The following is a 24456-nucleotide window of genomic DNA, read 5'->3' as shown; positions in this document are numbered from 1 at the left end:
TTTCAGGCGGTCTTGGGTTTTGGTCTTTCTAAAAGCTTCCAAAAGATTCTGAGTGGAGAGACAGAGCAGGCGATGGGGGCAGGAGCCTAAGAAGATACAGTCGACTGGCGAGAACTGCCCTTTAGAGGAGTGGGCAGCAGGCCTAGTGGTGGAGAATAAGCTGTTTCCTGTCCTGCGCCGTGTCCTTTTGGTCCCCCAAGCCTGCGGCGTCACCCCACCAGGCCCGCGGTCGTGGAAAACGAGTTGGCGCCCAGGAAGGATGGAGGGGATGCAGAGGACAGACGGTGGCAGCAGAGGCTCGCCCCCCCACCAGCAGAGGCGCACCGAGGCCTCAGAGACGGCAGCTCCCCGTTGTTCACAGCATGGCCACCTCAGTGTCTTCTATTGGAACAAGGAGCGAAAGGATGATTCTAGAAGGCTGGAGGGCCGGGGCACAAGCAGGCCAATGCTTTGCTGGCACCAGGTCTTTTATGATCTGGTTCCTGCCCACCTTATCCCACCCCTTCTGCACGTGATACAGCCCCCTGCCCCGCAGGCTGCTTGTGACACACCCGTTTGCCCTGCAGAACTCGCTGGGGTCCGCCTGCTCTGAGAAGCCTTCCTCCTCCTTCATGCCCCACCTGGGCGAGTGGACTGTTTCCTCCTGCAGCGCCACCCAAGCCCGTGCAGATTCTCTCCGAGTGCCCCTGTTCTGGGTTGGGTTGTGCCCCTCCCAAAGGTATGTGGAGTCCTAATGCCCAGCGCCTCAGAATGGGGCCTTATTCGGAGGTAGGGTCTTTATAGAGGTAGTCAAGGAAAGACGAGGTCCTGGGAGTGGCCTCTATCCAACATGACTGGTCTTCTTATAAAAAGGGGAAATTTGGATACAGAGACACGCACTCGGGGAGAAGGCCACATGAAGACCAGAATCATGCTGCCACAAGCCAAGGAGCTCCCAAGACTGGAAGAGAGGCCTGGACCACACCCTTCCCTAATGCCTCTACAGGGAACAGGGCCCTGCTGACCCCTTGACCTTGCACTGCCCCCCAGAATGGTGAAACAATAAATTTGTAAGCCACTCAGTTTGTGGTACTTTGTTAGAAAGTACCTAGAAAACTAAAACAGCCTCCAACGTGTCAGTGCCTTTATCTTTTTAGGTCTATTATCCGCACTAAACTGTAAGCCCCTCCAAAGCAGAGACTGCTTTAGTCATGTTTGCACCTCACCTAACCATGCCTAAATGTTTGTTGAATGAATCGGTGATTGTAGTGCATCTCCCAGTTTCCTGAATCTATGCTCAGAAACAGCACTGGGTGGTGGAAAATGCCCTGGGGCTTAGCCTGTTTGCTGTGATCTGCTTCCCGCTAGCTGTCCATGATCGTCAATAACCACAGCAATGACAGTAACCCCATCGTCAGCGAGGGTTCAGTGGTTATCAAATTGTATGCCTTTCTTCAGTCAGTCAGTCACTCAACAACAATTCATTGAGTGACTCCCCTGGGCCAGGTTCCATGCTAGGAACTGGGGCTACAGTGGTAAACAGGACCAGCCCTGTTCCAGGTTTCATGGAGTCTCTCTAGTAACAGGAGAGACAGATAAGCGATTATGTGATTACCGTGACGGCGAAAGTGCTAAAAGGAGAAGGACAGGATACCAGGAGAATAATTAACCAGGAATCTGGCTAATTGCAGAAAGCTTCTCAGAGCGAGTGATGTTTGCGTTGAGCAGAGAGAGATTCGTAGGAACAAGCTCAGCAAAAAGGTGGGGGAAGCAGGATGCGGCCGGGGGCACAGCACATCGCAGGCTGTTCGTTCGACAGTTATTTGCTGAGCCCTCACCGTGGGCCAAGCAGGTGTTCCGGGTCCCGCGCACACAGCAGGGAGAACGTCCAACAAAGGTCCCCGCTATTGGGAAGCTGGTGTTCAGGAAGCCAGCAGGAGCTGAGCAGGAGGGACTGAGCAGGGATGAAGACTGGCGCGGGTCTTTGAGGAAACCAAACCTAAGAGGTCTGACCTGAGCCTGCTTTCAGTCTGCCTGTCCCCACGGAGAGCAGGGCCTGACCGGGCGAGAGCTGCCCGCGGTGTTTGCTGCGGGCAGGCGAGGAGGCTGTGCGGTGACTCTGAGACAGCCCGGGTTGAGGTGTCCTTGCTCTGAGTGGCACAGTGACCTGTCCGGTTTGAAGCCCAGATTCATGACTGTTGGCACCCCTGATGGCTCTCCATGCCAGGGCTGAGAAACCTCAGAAGGAGAAGGCTGTGTCCTTCCCAGGCTGGTGGCCCTCCCTTGTTCGGGCCGCGGTGACCTCCCCTCTGGGCTGTGAAGTGAGGGGAGAGGCCCCAAGTCCACGATCTTCTGCTTAGGAAAATACTTGATGGTCTTCTTGGGTGACAGAGGCAGATCTCATCTTCCTCTCCCCCTTTTGTTAAACACAAGATATTATTCATCGTAGGAAATAAAATACAAGAAATCAAGTGAAAAATAAAAATTGTCCATAATGCCACTGACCGGAAATAAGCAGTGTTTGTATTTGGATGCATTTCTTGCAGACTTTTCCTCTGCAGATATACGTGGTGTGTGTATGTATATTTACATTAACAACAAAATGAGATCATATGATATGTATCAATTTGCAGCTGACTTAAATAACCTTAGAAATTTATTATAAGCATCTTTCTATTTTATAAGCATCTTTTCTATTTTCATTTTTCCTAGACATTCGTCCACACCACTGCTTTAAGTTCTGGCCTGGCCTGCTGTTACCGCCTCCCTCATTTTCCATTTCCGTTTGTACCCGTCCCGCGAGCAGATCTGTCCACCGGAAGCATGATCCTCATCATCTCATTTTCCTGGGGAAGCGCTTCCAAATGCTTCCCCCTCCCCACTTCCTACAGACGAGGTCTAATTTATTTCACCCTAAATTCGAGATTCTCCATGATAGGACCCTGTTCCCAACCTGCTGTCCATCTTCATCTCCCATACCTTTCTCAGCTGGATCCCATGCACTCGTGCAAGCCTGGTGTTTCCCAAGGTCCTGACCCCCCTTTCCTGCCTCTGCTCAAACCGCTCCCTTCCACCCAGAACTCCATCGCCCCCGACTGCCCGCCTTCTAGGCCTGGCTCCGATGCCCCCTTCTTCAGAAAGCCTATTCCTCTCTGTAAATGTCCTGGGAACGGAGCAAAGTGCTTTATTCCTTACAGGAGACAAGACCATGTACCACACCTTTGTCATTGCTTAAAATATACTTTGCTTTCTTGGATACATGTGTGTGCACATGAATACACACATTATGGTAAATTGTGCAAAGAGCAGACTTAGCATGTAGGACTCCACTCCCACTGCTGCTTTTCTCATTTCCAGAAAGTCTGAGTACACACCTGCATACCCACAGAGGTGTGTTTATAGACACGGACATGGATGTGTATATGTGTGTGCACATGAAGGCATACGTAGGTAGGTATGTGCGCATATGTGTGGGTGTGTATCCAGATCCCAGTGTTTATTTTCTGGAAGCTGCCACTTCTAAGGTACAAGCTAAGCCTCCGACATCATGATAGTTTCCATCCTAGGGCATTTTGTTTGGGAGCTCGCAGGGAAAGGCCCCTGAGTCACACCCTGCGTAAACCTCTCCGCCTCAGTCAAGAATCTGGCTCCTCCTTCGTTTTGTGCTATTAAATTGACAAACAGCTCTTCATAAATCCACTGAGCTTACATAATTCAGCTTTGGAATTGTGAGGCTTGACAACAGGATGGTGTGCTGGCTGGGGTCGAGTTCACATTTAACCAACTGGATTTCCTGGGTTAGCTCTTGTGCAAGCATTGGTGTTCAGGGCCAGCCTCCCTTCCGTCTCTGAGACGTTGAATTTCCTCAGCTTTTTGAATCAACTCTGTAGGAGTCCAGCATTTCAAGGCTGCAAAAATGGCAAGGAGGAGAATGGGAGGGGGTGGACATGGGCACCTCTACCCGAGAGAAGTTTAGAGTTGCAACAGTGCCCCTCTTGGGAACTGACTTATTTCAGGGTTATCAGGGTGTAGACATGCCCTTTCCCCGCTCCCCTGAGGCTGCCTTGCCAAATTGCTTGGCTGACCTTCAGCCATTACTGATCCCGTAAGCTCCCAGCCCTGCATGGAGGAGTCAGGGCCGGGCACATGGGAGCATCTCCTGGCTCTGCCCGAGCCTCGGCGTTGAGGATGAAGGTGTTAGGAAGACTCTATTCGAGCCCTTTTCTCCTTTCACTACTCTGTCCCTAAGTAATGTCATCCCCTCCCACGGCTTTTAATGCCACCTGTATGATGGCCCCTCCCACATATATATCTGCATTTCACATCTGCCTTCTGAGCTCAGACTCATGTCTCCAACCGCTTCCTTGTCATCACCACGGGGACAGCTGACCAGCATCACAAACCCAGCATGTTTCAGATGAATTCATCACTGTCTCCTAACCTCACTCCTCCTCCTCGGCTTCCTACCCAGAGGATGACACCACCTGCCACCCAGATAGTCAAGGAAGAAAGCAGGGAGGGGTCACCACTGACACCCCCTCCCCGTCACCCTCCCTGCACCCCAGCCCTGCATGATCAGACCAGAGACATTTTTAAAAACACAAATTGAATTATCTTACTCCTCTGCTGAAACTGTCAATGGTTTCCTATTTCTGTTATTAAAAAATTCAAATTCTCTGCCCTGGCACACAGTGACCAAGCCACACCCTCATCCCAGTGTCGTCCAGTGTCACCATGCCGCCTTCCTCTGTCCTCTCAGGGTCCCTGCCACACAGGCTACTCCAGCTCTTTAGACTCACAGATGACAGAGCTCTTTCCTGCTTTCCCATCACTTCTTTGCTCTATGTCTGGTTCATTATTGCTCATCTTTTAGGTTCTAGCTTAAATATCCCTTCCACAGGAAAATTGTCTGCAAGCCCTGAGACCAGACCAGCACCAAGTTATGCTAATTTGCACAGCACATTGGCTCAGGATTCTGCTCTGACCTGCTGATCGCCATCATCGTCATTTGATGAACGTTGTTCTCTTCTACTGTCTATAGGCTCCACGAAGTTAGAAGCTGTATCTTCTTTCTCAGTGATGTCTCTCTGGCACCTGACACAATGCCTGACCTTTAGCGGGTGTCCAATAAGTACTTGTTAAATGAATAAAAGATCCTCTAAATCAAGGGCTTTCTAATATGGTGGGACTGACCAGTAATTTTTGTTGGTGTCATTCTAGTTTTGAGTAACTCCAGCTCTACTCATTGTGTGTTGATAGGTTTTTCATCCAATGCACTGCGAGCATTTGCTCTAGCGAGGTACTGCCCTGGGTACAAGGAGTCAATGTTGAATTAGACTTTGATCCTGCCCAGAAGGAGCTTCCCAGTTAGCATAGTATAGCTCAAGTTCACATTTTCACAGAGGACACAGACCATGGGAGGACAATGGATTTTTATGGAAGCCAGAACACCTGCACCAGTTGTCCTCCATGAGATCATTCCTCCAAGAGAGTAGGCAGGGCAGCAGAGAAAGGGTTATGGGCCCTCTTGGCTGAGCCATGGTGGCTGTAGCCAGGTCAATTAGATCAGAGCACAGGCCAAGGTCAGGAAGGCTGAGCTGACTCATTCTGCAAAGAGAACAACCAGGAGCCAGGCCAGGTAAGATTAGCAGGTTAGGGTCACCCACAATGGAAGCAGACACAGGACCATGGGTGCTCAGACTCGGTTTATCACGTACCCAGCTGGCCCTAGTGGCATCTCCTTGGCCACCATAAGGTCCTCTTGCAGCCGCAACCTTCTGGGTCCAGGCTCATGGCTTCCCAGCGAGGGCTGAGCCCAGGTCTTCAGGCAGAAGTTGAGCAGTAAGCCCTGCATTCAGGCAGAGCTGGGTTCATCTCTGCACCACTTGGAGCTGTGTGATTCTAAGCAAGTTCGTCCACTTTCTGAGACTCAGTTTCCTCCGAGACAGTAACATCTGTTGCTCACCGGGAAGATGAGATGATGTTCGGCAGGTGCGTGTCGGTGTTGGTGTTTGTTGTTATGTGCTCCTTTCCTCCAATTACGCCACTGGCTATGCTTGGCCTGGGGGCCTTTTACTCTCTTTTTTTTTCCTGCCCCTCAGGCTCCCACATACTTTCTCCAATCCCGGGGGTGTGATGAGTCAGCTCTTCCTGTGCTGTGGAGGGGCACCTGGGACCCACTAGGTGCTCAACGCATACAGGTGAGGTGGGTGGTCAGATGTTGGAGGGGTCACTGGAGAAATAAATAAGCCTTCCATCTAAAGGCTTCCATTGCCACAGCAGGAACACGACCAACAACTCAGCTCCACCATTGACAGCAAACTTACCTGTCAACCCCTTCAGGGGCAGCCTTGCTGCCAAGTCACCTTGCCCAAGGTCACAGCCCCTCCTGAGGTGACCCACAGTCAATGAGTGATCAACGCCCGAGTACAAATGCCTGTCATCTCTGCCGAACTCCAGTCATTCCAGAAGCCCACCCTAGTTCCAGGGTGCCTCCAGGCCTCAGCTGAGCTGGCCGCAGGCCTGCATTTGGCTTCAATACTCCCTCTGCGTCTTCTGCTCCCTCTCCTCGTCCTCAAGGGTGATCCCCTAGGGCACTCCCTAATAAATATCCTGCGCCCTAAACTCCATCTCGGAGTCTGCTTTCTGGGAAATGAACCTGCGACATACTGGCCCCCATAACTGAGAGGTCTAGGAGCTGTTGGGCACAGCTGGGCAGAACATCCACAGGCCTTTCAGTCTAGTGGAGAAGAGAGACGGTAAACACTGGCAGATTCAATATAGAAATCATGGCGAGATGGGAGACCCTCAGGAACAGAAAGGGTGGGAGGAGAGTTTACAAGAGGGGACTTGGCCTTGGGGTCCAGGGAGGCCTTCCAAGCAGGGGACCTGTAAGGTGACTGTAGGGTGAGTAAAGAGGAGCCAGGTGGGGCGACAGCCTGCCCAGGCACCACAGGAAAGAGGTGGCTGTGTTGGAGCCACGGAAAGGCCAGGGTGGCTGGGGCCCAATGCAGCTCAATTTTAATGTAAGAAAGAGTTTGGTCTTGTGGGCTCCTTCCTCTCTTTGCCTCAGCCCCTCACTCGAATCCTCCACCTTCACGTTGCCTGCTGGATGCCCGCGCCTTCGCTCTCTCTCTCTGCTCAGACCTGTGGCTTTCCTTACACCCACCTGGCCCTGCCTTTCCTCACAAAATTAGCCCATTCTGTACCCTCTGAATCCTCTCAGACTTCTTTGATGAATGACACAGCATGCCCCACTCAGAGCATCTAGTTTCTAAGGGCCTTTGGGGCCATGACTTGGTTGCAGGTGTGTGGGAAGATTATGCAGAGAGGAAATGGCGGAGGCAGAGGCTGGAGCCAAGTGGAGAAAGGAAAACCTTTGCTAAAATGCCACGCCAAAGGGGGTGAGGTGCGGGAGCCAGGCTTGGACCAGAACCAGGAAACAGGCCAAGCAGACGCCCAATTATCGGAGCGCCGGAAAGTGGCACATGAGGCAGAGTCAGCTGGAAGACGGCTGATGTGTGGTTGAGGTGCTTTTTATGGACCTGCCCTGTCTCCACTCGGGAGCTGCAGCCCCAGCCCGGCCTCGTCTGCAGGTGTGAGTAATGCTGAGCACTGCGGGCACAGGGGAGGCGGACCGGCAGGGCACGGAGAAGGAAGCTTCTGGAGCCAGAAACCACACCTGTCTACGTTTTTCAAAGCTTTCCCACCTTTGCAATTTAAGCAGTTTCATTTCCACTGAGATTAAAAGTAAGTGTGAGCAATTAGATAAATTGTGCCTGATTTACTACTCCCTCAGGAAGTGTGAGAGAAAAACCTTGAACTTTATCCCATCCATCAAATACCTTGGTCATGCTTGCTTTTTTTTTGTATCTTTCTTAAAAGAGTTTTGAAATGGTTCATTTTGTTTGTTTGGGTATACATATATTTTTTGTATACATAATATTTTTGTCAAGAATACACACATTTTTGTAAAGATGTTTTTATCTTGCAGCCATTCAGTTCAATGAGCTTTTCTCACCGTATTTTAGGCAGGAAATATTATTTTTGCCTTCCCTTGCACTGTAGTGGCAGGAGGCCAGGGCTTTTCTCTCTGCACAGGCAGATCCTTCTGCCAACAGCTCTTCCTGCCTCCCCAGGCTTCTCTCACCCCACCCTCCGCGACTCACGTTCATCCTCCAACCTTCAGCTTGAATGCCACTTTCTCCAGGGAGCCTTTGACCTCCTGGTCCCGGCTGGGCTTCCGTGCTGGAGGCGTGGTTCCCTCCTCGCGGCATTTACCATGCTCCGCTGGCATCGCTCTCTCCTCTTCCGTCTCTTCCACCAGGGCCGTGTTTTTGAGACTGAGTTGCAACCCATCGATGGGCTGTGAAATCCACGTTGTGGGTCAAGACCAGCATTTTTGGGTTTTGTATTATTTGTTTTGGGGTATCTTTTCTATGTTGTATTTGAGTAGTAATAAAATGGTATTTGCTGTTTAACTTGGTTATTTTTTACTTGCTCCTGTGTCATCGGTGAGTTTGTTTCATGGAAGTTTTGTTTCGGTTTGTGTGAGTGCCTGTGTGTATGGAGGTGAATGAGACAGATGCCAGCCTGGTGAGTCTGGAGCACGTGGTGTGAAGCAGTATTTCTCTTCAAATTTTTTAACTGACCTGCAGTAGGAAAAACACTGTATACTGTCACATTTCTAATGTGGTATAAGAAACATTTTATAATGGAAAACATTTTATACTGCATACACACATATATATGCATATGGCTTTCAAAGAATTTATGATATTTGATTTCGGTATATGCAACTCATATGGGGGCGCTATTTTTTACCTCATTTTAGATATGCTGACGTGGAGGCCAAGCAATTAAGTGACCTACAAAGGTCACACAGCAAAGGTCATACAGCAAAGGTCACAGAGCAAAGGTCATATAGCTAGTACGTGCTGGAGCGTAGAGTTGAATCCAGGGTTCTGACCTGGTGCTCCTTCTCACTCTGGTAGTTTTACGCCCCTACACACGGAGAATCAAAGGAAGACAAGCTCTAATAGCCAATCGACGTCTACAGAACTGTGATTCATTATATGCAGTATTGTTCAAAAGTCAAACCACACTCCTGCGGAACGAGATGTGTGACAGCGCTGGACCGAGGCAGAGCAACCTCGAAAATAAGTGTGTTTAGCAAAGAAGAAGCTAACGCTGTTGCAGGCAATCTTTGTGTCCGTCAGGAAAAGCGGCTTGCTCTGATTTGAACTCCACTAGTACAAGTGGGCTATGTAGGAGAGAGATGAGCGTCTCGCTCTCTGGTGAGAGCACTGTGTTTCCTTCTGGGCAGCACACTTTGAAACTACAGACAAAAGACAGATTGTTTCCAGAAGAAAATGCCCTGAGAGGGGAGAGGGCTCAGGGCCAAGCCATCCCGGAAAGGGTGGGAGAACGGGAACTGGAGGGAGCAGCCCGGGGGGTGCAGAGTGGAGCTCCTCAGATGTCTGAAGGGCTCACCCGTGGACCAGGGCGCGGACTCTCATGTCACGTGGCCCCACGGGTGGGAACTGCAAAGAGACCAATTTCCATGGGGCCAGATTGTGGTGGACCTTTGTAGGGTTTGCCTGCATGGAATCTGCTTGCGTTTCTTCTGGTCACGGAACCCACGTCTGCTCAGGGGATGGGCCTCCCTCACACCTGGCCCTCGTGGTCTGTCTTGGCTGCTGACTCTGCCCCTGGGTCCAGGCCATCTCGTGACTCGGGCCTGAGATGATCAGCATATCCCTTCCTCTTTGGCCATGATGATTGGTCCAAGAACCAGCTTGTGACTCAAATCAGTTTAGTGAGAAGCACGTTTTGAACTTTTATGGAATTGTGGGTAAAAAGCTTCTCCCCACGCTGGATTTAGGGCTGCGTGCACACGTGTGTCTGAAAGTGAAGTCAACACAAAGGAGGGCACAGCCAAGGGAAGGGGTGACACTCTGCCCCACCTTTCTCAACCTGAGCACCTGGGACCAGCTGTGCCTGCTGTCCCCTGCACCTCTCACTCAGGGGAGCCAGGATGCTGCAATTTTGCTCCGTGGAAAGTGGCCTCGGAGACGGAGTTGAGGGTGCAGGACACACACTAAGGAGTGCCGTAGGGATGAAGAGTTGAGGAAGGAAGGGAAGAGGGAAGTTGCAGAGGGAGGACTCAAGCCAAATGCAGGCCTGACGATAGCTTCGGCCAAGCCCAGGAGGAGGCCTGGAGGGGGAATGGCCTTCCAGAAATATTGGAGTTGGCGGAGATGGCCAGACACCTATACTCTGGCATTGATTACTCATTGGCTGTGAGTCACCCCAGGAAAGGCTGCGCCACAGAGCCAGCCCTGCAGGGGCTGACAGTCAGAGGGGGCCTGCTGGCAGCTCTCCAGCAGCTGGTGCTGCAAGGCCTTCCCTGGAGGAGGCTGGGTGGCACACCAAGGGTCTCCTGTACCATGTATTCAGTATCTATTTTTTACTAATGACAGTTTCATTTGGGCTTTTCTGTCACTGACAACTGAAGGAATCCTGACGGGTAATAAGGAAACATTTTCTGAAACTGAGAGCTGTCCATACATGTAAGGGGCTGCCTTTGGGAGGAGTGAGCTCCCCGTCACCAGAAGTGTTCAAGCAGAAGCTGGCAGACCACTTTGGAAGGGAAACTTCATGCACTGGAGGGAAACTTGAGCTGAATGACCTTTCAGTCCAAGATTCCATGACTACAGTTTCTCTGGAAGACAAGCTTAAAGAGATTCTGGTTACTTCTCCTGGACTGACACGTGGACATCACAGGGACATCCAGAGCATTCCAGATCAAATCGTATCGGATCATATTCCTCCCAGATAAGTTCTCTTGACTGGAGACTTGTAGGAAGTTGACTTGAATTTGGAGGAAGATGAGGGGAATGTTGCTTGGTTTGCTGAGGAAAGAAAGGTAAGACACCTTTTTTCGTTATTAGAAGGAATCCTAAGGAGCATGTTAACTGACTCTCCCATAGACAGAGTTTTTCGCCTGCCACACCCAAAAGGGCAGGTGCCGTCCTCAGTCAATGTTCTCTGGGAGCCTCTCTGTCAAGTTTTCCTCTCTCTCTTTCTGCCGCTCTGAGTTCTTCCTGCGTCTCCTTGTCTCTCGCCTCCGGTCTCTCAAGTCCCTGTGTCACTCCCTGAGTCAGTCTCCACTGGCTGCTTGTTAGGCCGTCTATCCTTTAATGCCAAGGGCCTCTGCCTCACACACTCCTCTGGCCCTCCCTGCCATGGACACACTGAAGGATCTCCCCACTGCTATTTCTGGTCCTTTGGCCCTCCCTGCCATGGACACACAGCAGAATCTCCCCACCACTGTGTCTGGTCCTCTGGCCTTCCCTGCCGTGGACACACAGCAGAATCTCCCCACTGCTGTGTCTGGTCCTCTGGCCCTCCCTGCCATGGAGACACAGCTGGATGTCCCCACTGCTGCGTCTGGTCCTCAGGCCCTCTCTGCCATGGACACACTGATGGATCTCTCCACCGCTGTGTCTGGTCCTCAGGCCCTCCCTGCCATGGACACACAGCTGGATGTCCCCACCGCTGCATCTGGTCCTCAGGCCCCGAGCTCCGGTGTGCAGCTCATGCCTGCCTGGTGGACTTTCCACTCCCTCCTTCAGCTCCCTCTGACGTGGCTGTTTCTCCAGCCCCCGGTGTCAGCCTCAGCTGAGCATCTACAGACTTGGCAGGGAGAAGAGCAGGCACCTGAATGTGCAGTCAGGACTCAGTGCCTGGAGAAACAGAGTTTGAGCCCCAATAGGCCCTGCCACTCACATGGACCAGTCACTCCGTGTCTCTGAGCTCTAACTTCTCCATCTGCAATGCAGGCCTTCCCTGCCTCACAAAGTTGGGGTGGGAATAATTGTAGTCCTAGCTGCCCTTGCCTGAGCTTTTTCCACGTACCCGGAGTTGCACTTAGCACTTACTATCCTCCTTAAACCTCCCAACATGACACTTTGAGGATGGCATTTTCATCCTGATTTTACAGGTGAAGAAATAGAGGCTCAGGGAGGTTGAGTAACTTCCCAAGGTCACACAGCAGGGCTGAGATTTGAACCCTGGTCTGTCAGCTACGAAACTCTTGCCATTTACACACCTTACTGTAAGACGAGGACCACAGATATGCTTATAATGGTGAGAAGTCTTTTCTGCACATCAGCATTTATTATCATTTCAAAACCGTCCACGAATCTCTCCAGGTCTCAAAGGCGCTAGGACTGTCTGGTAGGGATGCTGCTGACCCATTTGTGGACAAATTGCAGAGAAAACCATCTCGAGTTAACAATCCTTCACGTCTCTAATTTCTTCAGCCTCAGGAAATACACACTTATCAAATGTGGGGGGAAAAAACTTCCTGTTACTGAAGATGGACTGACATACTTGAACCCAGAACTTGATCCCGAGATCAACGTTGAGGTAACAAATCTTGGCTGGGATCAAAACGACCAGCCTCTGCACCATACAATATGCCTCCAGTGGCCACAGCCCTCATCCTGCCATATGGCCTCTGCGGGCCCCACACCCTGCAGTCTGCGTGCTGGCCACAGCGCCTCCCCGGGAACAGAGGCAGGCAGTGGGGAAGGCTTGCCCCTGCTCATCCAGACCTTGTGTTCCAAGCCGGCTGGAAGGATGAAGGGCCCCGTGCTAGAGCCTGGCGGCCTCGAGCTGCTGCCCTGCTGCGGGGTCCGAGCCTCTGCTGTCGGTGGCTGTCCCGGGGAGGTTCTGCAGGCCCGCCTGGCCGAGGAAGCAGCCTGGGAGGGGTGGCTGTGGCCGCTGCTGTTGCTTAGATAAGGAAACGCTGGTTCAAAACCCGAATAAGTCCTCCTGGAATTCAGCTGAAGGTTTGAGGACTCCCTAGCTTTTCCTATGAACCTCAACACCAAGAACCACAAATTACAAATTTAATAGGTCATTTCGTATCAAAAGGTCCATTACGAAACACCTAGAATTTTTCCATTATATGAATATATTCTCTGGATTCTGCTATGGCCCAGATAGTGTTCTTTATTTTCCTGTTGTGAGTTTTGATTTTTTTTCCCCCTAGAAATTGGTTTTATTTGAGATACCTGAGTCTTAAGTTTCACTAAAAAAAATTTACCAGGGGTTGAGCCTGTCCTGCCGGCTGTGAACCACCCAGGCGACACCAGACGGTGGCGCCAGAGGGGCAGCAGCCGGCAGGAGGGGTTCTTGTAGGAGGCTCCCGCCCGGGAATCTTCAGTCTTTGGTTTCCAAGAACCGCTGCTTAACTTGCCAGGGCTCTGCACTCCTTGGGTGTCACACCGTCTGCTCTTGCGCCTCACGGTATAACGAGGTGCCCTGGCGTCTGTCCGTAGCTGGTCACCCGGGGTCCATCAGGGAGGGCGAGCAGTTACTCCCGCTGCAGACACACACACATTCCCTTCAGAAAGACTCGGATCGGCACCAATGGGCCCCCGAAGTCCTGCCCTTGTCTGTCCAACGTCACTGCCCCAGTCTGCGCTGCTCCCTGCTCTCTCCTCCTCTATATTTACGGAAAACATTCATGGGAGGCTCCCACTGGCCCCGGGAGAACCTCAGCGCCTTAATACGTGTCAACCCAGAACCTCCCAACATGGCATCCCAGAGCTGCAGGTGGTGCGGTCTTTGATCCCCTCATGGCTGGCCGTCAGTAGACACGTCCCTTTGTGCTGTTATGACTTGCGTTGTGTGCTGTGCCGATTCATAATACAAATACTATGTATTTTCTCTGGGTGCTATGACGTGAAAAAGTTGAGAAACGGTGGCCTTCACCACTTCTGGGGTAGGTACGATTAATACTCCCCTTTCACATGACAGAAAATGGAGGCCCGTTCGGATTGCTGACTGCCTTGAGGTCACATAGCTGTTAAGTAGCCCAGCCAGAGTTTGAACCCAGACAGCCTGCTCCTAGAATTTCCATGCCTATGACCTCAGAGCAGAAGTCTTCAACCCTGGCTGCGTATTACAATCTGAGGAACTTTAAAAAATGTATACTAAAGCCAAGAAATTGTCACAGCCAGGAGAAGCCTGTGTAAATGTAATGTGGGTCCCCGGATGGGATCCTGGGACAGAAGAAGGACATCAGAGAAAACCTGAGGAAATTTAAGTAAAGTGCGGACTTCGGTTCATAAGAATGCACCAATATTGGTCTGTTAATGTGACAGGTTTACCGTACAGATGTACGATGTTAACAGTAGGGGAACCTAGGTGTGGTGTGTACAGGCGCTTTCTCTACCATCTTCGTCATAGTTCCATAAATCGGAAACTCTTCTAAAATAAAAAATTTATTATTAAAAAAACCAACCACAAACAAAGCCTGGGGCCCCACCTCAGAACAGTTAAATCGGAACCCCTGGAGGTGAGGCCCAGGCAGCAGTATTTTTCTAAACCTCCCCGGGAGACTGAAATGCTCCCTCAGGGTGAGAATGCCTGCCTGGTTGCCCTGACGACCACTCTATGCAGCCGGAGGGCAGGACCCTGTCTCACTCGTTCCAGCCCCAGGTCCTCCATGCAGCGGCTGCCGGACCCTCAGCAGTTTCCTAACACGTTGGAAACTGTGGCAGATATGAAAATGAAGCAGAGACGGAGGCTGCATGAATGAGAAACCCAAGTGTGGAAACCAAGAGAAGACATGGGTGAAATGGAGGACCTTGAGGAGTTCTGCTATCATTGGTTTGTCCTCTGCAAGGCGTATTTCCTGTTGTCAAAATGCCACCTGTGCCCGACTTGGAAATCGCCTACCAAGAAGAGGGGGACCTATGCTGCAATGACGTGAGCCGCCGGCCTCTCTGCTGGGCCCTGAGCTCGGGGAAGGAGGGCAAAGGAGAAGTTGCGTCTGGAGTGACGAGGAAGTGGGCTTCCCCGGACCTGCAGGATTCTGCCAGGGCCACCGCCCCGTCGTGGGCCAATGCTCACATCGTGATCACGGCTGATGCTCACAGAGGACCAGCACTGCACCAGGACCCTCTCTGAGTGCTCCACTTGCTGGAGGTCCTTCAACATGCACAGCGTCCACAGGAAGCGATCCTTCTCTTATTCTCTCTGCCTTCTTATTGATGATGAAACTGAGGCCTACGGTTAGGCAACTCCCCCCAGGTCACACAGCTGGTAAGTGGCAGGACAAGGATTCAATGCGGGTAGCCTGGCTCAGAGTGTGTGTGCCTAACTACCACCCACACCCGGCGAGGGGGACAGGAGAAGCACCAGCTTCAGAATCGGGCAGAGCGAGGATCCAGTCTGGTTCTGTGACCTTGGATGTGGCAGCCTCACCTTCCAGCCTTGCTTTCCTTGTGTGTAAAGTGGAATCATAACAGGGTGGTTCCAAGGATGAAATGAGATGATATATTTAGCCATTCTCTTCCTCTCTCTCCCTTCTCAAGCTCTGCGCCCCCACCCAGTTTAATTTTTTGTAATTCTTTACTTTCGCTTTTCAAAGCTAGTGAAGAAAAGCAAAGAGCTTCCAGATCTTGATCTGCTCTTCCAATGGAGCAAAACCAAGGAGGAATTATTAAATATATATATATGTAAGTAAACAGACATGTGTCTATGTATATACATAGACACATTCTACATATGTGTGTATAGATAGAGCTATAGGTATAGAGATATAAAATCTTTGAAAGCTTGAGTTAAAGATCCAGCTTTGTCTGTTGTGAAAGATCCTTGACTCTGATGTGGCACGGCGGATGCTGGAAAGAAAAGGGGGGTACTCAGTACTGACATGAGCCTAAAGTACAAGGAAGTGAGGCAAGAACCATGCATTCGATAGGGATTCAAAAGTGGGCGTGCTCAGTGTGGTCGAAGGAGTCAGGGCAGGCTTCTCCGAGGAGGTGACACTGCCCTGGAGGGCAGGGTTTGGTGAAGTGGAGGGCACTAGCCCACGACACAGAGAAGACCTTCCAGAAGGGGATAGAAGGGGCATGCCATGAAGCTGCATGATCCACTGCATCTGGGAGAGGGCTGGTGAGCTGCAACGTGGACATGAACGTGGGCCAGCCACACTGCCTGCGTTCTTTCCTTTCCTCATCTCGACAGCTCACACTGTTATGCCCTTTTTACAGAGCGGGGAACTGAGGGTCTCTTGAGTTACTTGCCCTGAAGCACACAGTTACGAGGCACCAGGATACGGCTGGTGCCGCAGTTTCCCTCCTGAATATACAAGGGTGCTGATGTGGAAAGAGGAGCCGAGAAAACCGCAGGACTGAGTTTTGGTGCTGCTGGCCTCCGTAGCCCACAGAGTCGCTAGGAACTCAGGAGAGAGAATGCGTTTTAAAGTGTTTCAACTGTAAGTGCTGTGCAAGTGGCAGACGGTGTCCGAACATGGCGAATAAAGTTGTGTCCAGCTACGTTTCAGAAGAGCATCTAGCGCAACAATGCAGACCAGAGATGTCACAGGCTCCTCCAGACTGGGGAGTAGTGGAAGGGGTGTGAACTCTGGCCCCAGACAGACCTGGGGTCGAGTCCTTTCTCTGCCTCACTACTCACAGCCCGGTGGCTCTGGGCACATCCCTTCCCTGGATGTGGTTCCCTCATCTTTGAAATGGAGCGGTTGTACAGGGTGTGGTCCAGGGTCTCCTCCAGCCCCCACACGGTAAGCTTCCCAATCTGCCCTCACCAGACAACACAGCGGGGCTCACGTTCACCTTCAAGTTGGCCTGCAGTGACCCCAAAGATAGCCAGACACTTAAAAAAAAACACTTGATTGTTCTATTTGACTATAAGACTAGTATATGCAAAAATTCAGAAGCTTTGAAAAACGTAAAGAACAATGTGAGGTCCATAAGTAAACTTTAGAGGATGCAGAAAAATGTAAGGACAAATGTAAAGTTTGCGTAGACCCAGACATTATTGAGTTTTTGGTGTGTGTCACTGAAAATTTCTGACAAAAAGAAATCAGTGTGCGTCAGTCAGTCTCTAAAATCCTGGTCCTCTTTTGTATAATCTTCTCTCAGTAGTTAAATATAAGGAGGGGTCCTCTCGGCGTGTTGAAACTGCTTTTTAAACATTCTAGTTGGGTTCATCCAATCAAGACTGTTTTGAAAAATTAGTGGAGGATTTTTGATGTCAGTATCAATTGTTTTATTGTTAATGTATCTGCCTAACAGAAAGTGATGAGCCTCTTAAGTGACTAATTGTTCTTAAAACTCTTTACAACCTTTTAGAAAAATCAGTCAGCTACAGATCTGGTTAATTAAACCCGACTTTACATTTTCTGCTTTAGGAGATCCTGTTGCCAATCTCAATACGTCTGAAGAGCTCACTCTCTATGCAGGACGCTCTTCACCAAGAAAAACCGACACAAGACAGCCGTTGTGGGAGGGAGGGTGTGGCGTCCAGACCACAGAGCCGAGCTGTCAGTGTCTGTCCACCGCCTTCTGTCAGGAGCTGGAATTCTGCAGCTGTCTCCTTTCATGCCATAAATGATCCCGCTCATTCAGCCCGAGATGGGGCTGGGGGTGTGGGGGAGGCAACGGCAGATAAAACCCCCTGGGGGAGCGTGGTAGACTGGGGTCAGGTAACGCAACCAGAGTTGCCGGAGGCCCTTCATCCCCCAAGCTCTCAGGCTTAGTTCCACCTGTGTTGATCAAGAGAAGCCAGGTTCTGCCGTGGTAACAACCACCCCGCCCCCCCCCTCCCCGCAATCTCAGTGCCTTAACACAATAAAAGTGTATTTCTCACTTACTGCTGTCACTGGTACGCACTTGTGACCCAGGCAGACAGAGGCTTCATTTCAACATATGCTTCTAAGAAATGTGGCAGTTCTTAAAGCTTCTCTCAGGAAGTGCTCTGTGCAACTTCCACTCACATTTCATTGGACAAAGCAAGTCACGTGGCTGCACCTAACTTCAGGAAGTGGACTCCTGCCATGTGAGGCCACATCACCACTAAGGCAACTGTGTGGCCTTGGGCAAGTCAGTTATGTGCTGTCAGCCTCAGCGTCAGTATCCATAAAATGGAGCCTTACCTGACCTCCGTGTTCATTCCTTCATTATTCATTCATTCATTCAGTCAGTCAGTCAGTCAGTGAGTACAGTGTTCTGCGTAGGAGCCCAAACTCCGGAGCCAGCTTCCCTGGCTTCCTGCTCACCTAAATTATATCCTACCTATACGACCTCAGGCAAGTGACTTCATGCCTTCTGGCCCTCAGTTTCTGTTTCTGTGTCTGTGAAGTGGGGCTGATGGTGGTGCCCAGCTCACGGAGTCGTCGTGCAGGTAGAACACGTGTATCGTGTAAGTGACACGGAATAGAGAAAGGCCTTCAACAGCCCTGGCGGATCGTAAGTGCTCTGTGCCTCTCAGTTTTACTATTCACGCCCCCAGGTAGCCACATATTCAACGAATTATTTACCCAGAATCTTCGCAGGTTGCATTCGAAGGCTCTTATGAGAACTGAAGGCGAAAACAGATGTAAATCCACACTGCGAATGACAGGGTACCCACGGGGAAGGGTAAGAGGGAGAGGTGGGCTTTGGGTAGGACCAGGATTTATTTTTGCTTCTCTTTATTGAGCACTAGTATGTACCAGGCTCTGTACTAAGCGCTTCCACGGGAGCCCTAAGAGCCAGTCCTATGGACCAGGAACTGGGCTCCAGGAGGTGCGGTTCACTTGTTCCAGGTCCCACAGGTGGGGAGTGTGGGCCTTCCCAGGATGTGGAGCCAGGACATGGGCGTCTCGCGTGAAGCCCTCGGCTTTCTCCTGGGCGTGCTGTTAAGAGTCTCTGCTGGCCCTTTAGCCTGCTGGCTTCTCGAACAGAAGGAAAGTTCCTGAAGGGCAGAAGGTGTTCTCCTTAATTCTTGGGGTTCTCATGTTGCCTGGGACCACACCAGCAACACCACAGGGTGGCCAGTAGAAAGAGGAGGAGGAGGAGAGAGAATAAGCCAAAGATGAGGTTTGGTTTGAGGCCCCGCAGCCGGCTGATAATCTTCAGAACGCCCCCTCTCCTGTTGAAGCTTTCGTTTCTTCACCGTTAGCTCCCTAGGCCTTTCTGTCCACAGGGCTTCATGGGCCCCACTCTTCAAACACGTACAGCTTAATAGATGCCTGCTGACTTGGCAAGAAGATGTGGCCACACTTAAAAGGCATTTATTACCAATTTGAGGCCATTTGGTCTTTCTTTGACACACTTCAAAGTCAGACAAGCAAAGATATTATCTAAGACATTACCCATCTTTCTTCACCTGAGCACGAATTTTCCATCTGCCTCAGGTTCTGCCAAAAAAAACGGTGAGGGGAGGAGCAGAGGGGGCCGTGGAGCTCGTGAGCCCTCATACAACGTGCCCAGAAGTTTCTCAAAGCGAAGGCCCACAGTGAGTAAGAAAGCAGCCCCAGTCTGACCTCTGGAGGAGCAGTCCCCTCGAGACAACGTCCTGGGGTCATGCCCTTCCAGCTTGCCCAGGCAAAACACGCAGGCGGCAACACAATGGGCTCCGGCGCCCAGGCCTTCCTGCAGAGACCGGCCTGCAGGCCACGCGCTCCGAGCCTCCTGTAGGACGTGCTGCTCCGCGAGGACTCAGCTGGACACGGGGCCACCCCAGCTGGGAGCTCGCTCAGTGTTTTCCTTCCTTCGCTGGAAAAACAATAGCTGCTACTGCCAGGCACCTGCTCGGTGGGAGGTGCGGTGGGGGGGGGCGTTGGTCAGCACGTGGAGACTGATTCTTTCACTCTCACATCAGCCCTCTGATGGAGGTACCACTCCCCTCCCCACTTTGCAGAGAGGACCCCAAAGCTCGGAGAGGCTGCCTCGCTGGGTCGTCACTCTGCTGGGACTCTGACCCAGGGCCCGCTCTCTAAGCCCATGCCTGAGGTTTCCTGTAGATCGGAAGTCATGGCAAAGGGACAGGATGGTGCTTCTAGACGGGGCCTCTCACCCCGGGGACAGTGTTCATTCTTCAGACCCTTCTGCTGGTCCCCTCTGCAAGGAAGCTCTGAGGACGCTGGGGCTGCCTGTGACTTCCTGTCCTGGCTGGAGGAAGACGTGCGTGCCCCCTGGCTTCCTGGGAACCTTCAGTGGCCCTGGCTTTCCGCGGCTGAGTCACGGGAGCTCAGCCCAATGTTCTCAGCTGGAACAGTCGTAGGAAAGTGTCTGGAAACTCCCCCAAGTCTTATCGGCAAAGATTTTGTTGAAGACAGTTCAGCCGTATTCCTGCTTCCTCTGCTGTCTGAGACCTCACCTTGCCCCGGGGAGGATGAGAGAGGCTGGGGAGGCGAGAGGACCAGAAGATGATGACCCTGGGCCCAGGGCTGCCCATCCTGTGGAGCGCTTGCCAGTCCCTGCCCCACACCATCCATCCCACTTGTCAACTAGTACCTGGTGCCTAACATGTACAAGGACTGAGTTAGGCATTGGTGATAGTAGAAGAGCCCAGTGGTTAAGAGTGTGTTAGCCAGATCTGGACTCAAAATTTGGATCTGCTGCTTACTGGCTATGTGACCTCAGGCAGATTATTTAACCTCTCTGAGCCTTATTTTCCTATCTGTCATTTATCAAACCTTGTGGGTTTGTTGTGAGGATTAAATGAGATAATACATATATGCTCAGCATAATGCCTGACACATCATAAGCGCTCAAGCAATAGTAGCTATTATTATTAAGTGCAAAACAATCATGTCACATCTTAATGAATTCAGTTCAGTTCCACAACATTCATGGAGCACCTGGTGTGTGTCAGGAACCGTGTCTGGCTCTGGGGGAGGTGGGAAGAGAGAAACAATCCTGCCTTCAAGGAGCTCACCGGAGACAGCCCATCAGTAAATTATGACGATACCGTGAGCGATCTATTAGGGGTGTGAAGAGCGTAGACATACCTAAGAAGGGTCAGTGCCAGTTTCTGGAGGAGGAGCTGCCTCAGCTGAGACCCCGAAGAGAACAGGAATCTGCCAGGTGAAGAGATGGAGGGCTGAAGGGCCAGAGCAGTGAAGCCGGGGGCTCCGGAAGAGGGGACCGCTTGAGCAGAGGGTTATGCAGTACTCAGGATGTAGCATGAATTGCCTCAAGGAGATGGAAGGGTCTAGGGCATAAGGACTCAGGGCTTGCTGTAGGAGAGCTGGGTTCAAGACCGACCTCCTTCTCTTCCTAGCTATTGACATGTGGCAAGTCCTCCCCGCAGAGACTTGATTTCCTCATCAGTAGAACAGAGATAACCCAGCCCCTTCACGGGGTAAGGGCCATGAATACAGGCTGCTGTGTTTGCGCAGCGACAGGTCTGTTTGTGGCTGAGTGTCTTCTGCTCCAGCAGGGCCTCAGGCCCCGGGCGCCGAGACTTCTGGGCCCTCAGAAGGCGTCACACCAGCTTCCCGAGCAGCGCACTGGCCGCGGGCCGGGCACTGTGGGACTCACCTCGTGAGTCTCACCCAGTCAGACTTCACCGCGCGGATGCTGAGCAGCATCCTCATCCTCACCCATGTGGTCCAGGACAGAGGGGTTCCCATCCCTCGGAAACCCCTGGGCAAACCTGGATGAGTTGCTCACCCAACAAACGGGGACATAGGAATTTACCCAGATCCAGTCCTGCTGCAGGCCAGTGGCTGAGCTGGAATCTGAACCCAAGCCGTTTGCCCTCTGACGGAGCTCTTAGCCACTGCACTGTTACTTAAGCCAATAAATGGTGACCTTTCGAAACAGAGGAATCACCGAACTCTGATTCATTCCCAAACAGACCGATTAGTCTTCCCTGTGTCTAAACTCACTAATTCTCCTTCCGCACAATGGGCCCGGCACTCAGTCTTGGACGATGACACCCATAGTTCGAATACTTCAAATATTCTCCTGCGAATAGACTGTAAACAGAGAAGTGAGTAGGGGGAGGAGAGGAAGGGAGCGGGGGCAGTGGGATGAGGCCACAGCCACCTGCACCTGTCCTCCTGGGACACAGCCGAGTGCAGTCTCGGGCCCTCTGCCCCCATCACCTCGCCTCTCTCGGGAGCCAGGGGCACCAGAGCCACACACTTGGCAGGCCCCCTCGAGCCCTGGCAGTTGGGCAGCAGCTGTGAAATGAGAGTTTGGGAGGGACCCTGAGCTGAGCAGCGAGCAGAAGCCATCAGGACCTTCGGTTTCCTTTCCAGAGCACATCTGAACCAGCTGCATGCGGTTGCAGGGCTGGCGGCCCACAATGGAGGGTGAACTGGATGCCTGCTGGGCGACAGGCAGGCGCGATGACACAGGCCAGAGTATTATTTACTCCCTGGGAACAGGTGCTGCCCGGGACTCGCCGTCCTCTCTTGCCTGACTCTCCTCTGCCCACATGTCCCGGCCCTACTCGGAGGCAGCTCCCTCCATGCCCTGAGCGGGCCCCCGCCCCAGCCCTTGGCAGCAGGCGCCTGGGGGGTGCCAGCGGTGGGCCGGCTCCCCTGGAGACATGCGCTCTCACTGGAATCGGCTCATTTTACATAAACTGTTGGTGCAGATGTCAGGTGATAGCAACTTTCCGGCCCCAGTTAACCTGCCATTGCCCTGTCCGTGCCCACGCAGATGCAACAGAAGGAGCAGAGGGAAAGCCATGGAAGAGCGAGGAGAAAATAATACTGCACGCAAGCATCTTTGTGGACTGGCAAGTTCGCCTCTGGAAAATGCCCTCGACTGCGAGCCAGGAGCGGCTTTTCTATCAGAGGGAAACAAACAACCTGCAGGCGAGCTCCCACTGCCGCCCGCTGCTCTTTCCTCCCTGATTATGTGTTATTTCCTTCAAGCTCTGGTTGGTAAACACGCAGCACTCTTCTGTTGATTCACACAACAATACAGAAGGAGGTTAAGGCATTTCTTTGCACAGTTTGATTGAGGACAAATACAGAGGGGAAGTGAGTGAGCAGAAGGCCTGGAGGTCTTGTTTGGCTCATGAGCTGGACCACATGCTGCATTCACCCCAAGTCCTTCTTCCCGAACCCCAGGACCGTCAGAACACATCAGTGCCAACTGTGAACCAGCTTCTTGGCCCCGGGATGCAGTGGGGGAAAAACGCTCCCAACCCGGCAGTGGAGGGAAGACAAATATACGGATAATCCCAGCATGTGGCCCAGGGTCACAGGGCCGTGAGTGACAGAGGCACATGCTGTGGGTTAGCAGAGAGCAAGACTGCACTTGGCCGAAGAGCTCAGGAGAAAACGGCCACGAGGTTTCCTGGTTCAGACCCTCATCCTGTGCCCTGGACCACAGAATCTGCGTCTGCACCGGCATCCTGCTTGCAAGCTCGTCCCGCTCCGATGCACCTCTCATTCTGCTACCAGAGGGGTCTTTCTGACTTACAACTCCAGCAGTTCTCCACTCATCGAAAACGCTTCATTGAACTCCATCACTCCAGGATAAAGGCCAGCATGGCCATCATCATCTAGCACCCGCCCCCCCAGCTCCCCTCCCCAGCCTCATTTCTCAAACTCATCTTTTCAGATGGTTTTTACTCCAGTAGTGCTGAACCGTATGCCATTTCGCCTTCCTTAGGTCGCCTCCCTGAACTGAACTCCTATTCATCCTTCAAAACTCACCTTCCATATGACCTCCTCCAAGTATTGATCGTGGTGTCTTCTGTGTTGTCTCTCTCTGTCTCGTTCTTCTTAAACTTCTTTGGATTGTAATGCTTTATCTTCCTGTTAATGTTTACCAAAAGACTGGAGCTTCTGAGGGTAAGAGTCATAGAGAGTTCGAGGCGGTGTCCTGGCATCCAGCATGGTGCCTGGCGCTTAGCCATGCTCCACACGTGTTGGTGCCATCCCTTTCCACCAAAGGAAGGCTGACACCCTGGGGCTGACCATACCTAGTGTCCCCAGTGCCTACTTCTCCTTTTCTGGAACTTTCTCCCATAGTCCTCCTCAAACCCTCTTCTAAAGCCTTTAGCTCCCTCCATCCTAACGCCCTCCTCCCACTGCCAAGAAAAAAAAGCCCGGTCTCAGGTCTCAGGGGAGGATAATCTAAACTCTTCCAAAGAGAGCGAGAGAAAGAAAAGGGCCTGATCTTAATTGATCTCCTGTGTCTCTCATGTCCTAGCGCCTTTGACCCCACAGCAACCCAGTGAACAGAGTATTTTGACCTCCATTTTACAGATTAAGACACTAAAGTTTAGAGACAGCAAGTGACTTTCCCAAGGTCACTCAGCTGATGAGCAGAGCCAGGATTCCCACCCAGAGGGTCTGACTCCAAAGAGTTTTCCCCTTTCACTGTAAGAGGGGGTGGAGTTGGGGTATCTGCCGTTTCCTAGTCACCCTCCACACAAAAAGCGGAAAGCCTCTGTCCTAGTTATTTCTCCACCCTACAGGTCCCAGGCTGAAATCCTACTTCTTCCCAGAGGCCCCATCTCCTGCAGCCAGCCCAGGCCGATCTTGCCTTCTGCTGACCTCCCGTCTCCCGCGGGACCGCCCGGGTACCAGTGCGTTCCACACTGCACTGGCCTCTGGGGGTTTCTGTGTCAGCAGCTTTTCATCTCAGTGCGAAGGCTGGGAACATGCTCCTGCTCCCCAGACAGGATCTAGGACAATGC

The 24456-nt window shown here is 51.9% G+C and overlaps 2 long non-coding RNA genes across 2 annotated transcripts; both read left to right on the top strand.

Annotated features, from left to right (window-relative positions):
• The first annotated feature begins 10623 nt into the window (after positions 1-10623).
• On the top strand, positions 10624-23915 carry LOC138924345 (uncharacterized). The gene is made up of 2 exons (XR_011439371.1): positions 10624-10906; positions 19199-23915. It is a non-coding gene; the product is annotated as an uncharacterized lncRNA (long non-coding RNA).
• Positions 14718-17673, top strand: LOC138924346 (uncharacterized). Its single transcript, XR_011439372.1, has 2 exons — positions 14718-16582; positions 17213-17673. It is a non-coding gene; the product is annotated as an uncharacterized lncRNA (long non-coding RNA).
• Positions 23916-24456: the final 541 nt, after the last annotated feature.

Source organism: Equus caballus, chromosome 5, assembly GCF_041296265.1.
Source record: "Equus caballus isolate H_3958 breed thoroughbred chromosome 5, TB-T2T, whole genome shotgun sequence".
In the NCBI taxonomy this organism is placed as follows: domain Eukaryota; kingdom Metazoa; phylum Chordata; class Mammalia; order Perissodactyla; family Equidae; genus Equus; species Equus caballus.
This window is presented reverse-complemented; position numbering and strand designations above follow the sequence as displayed.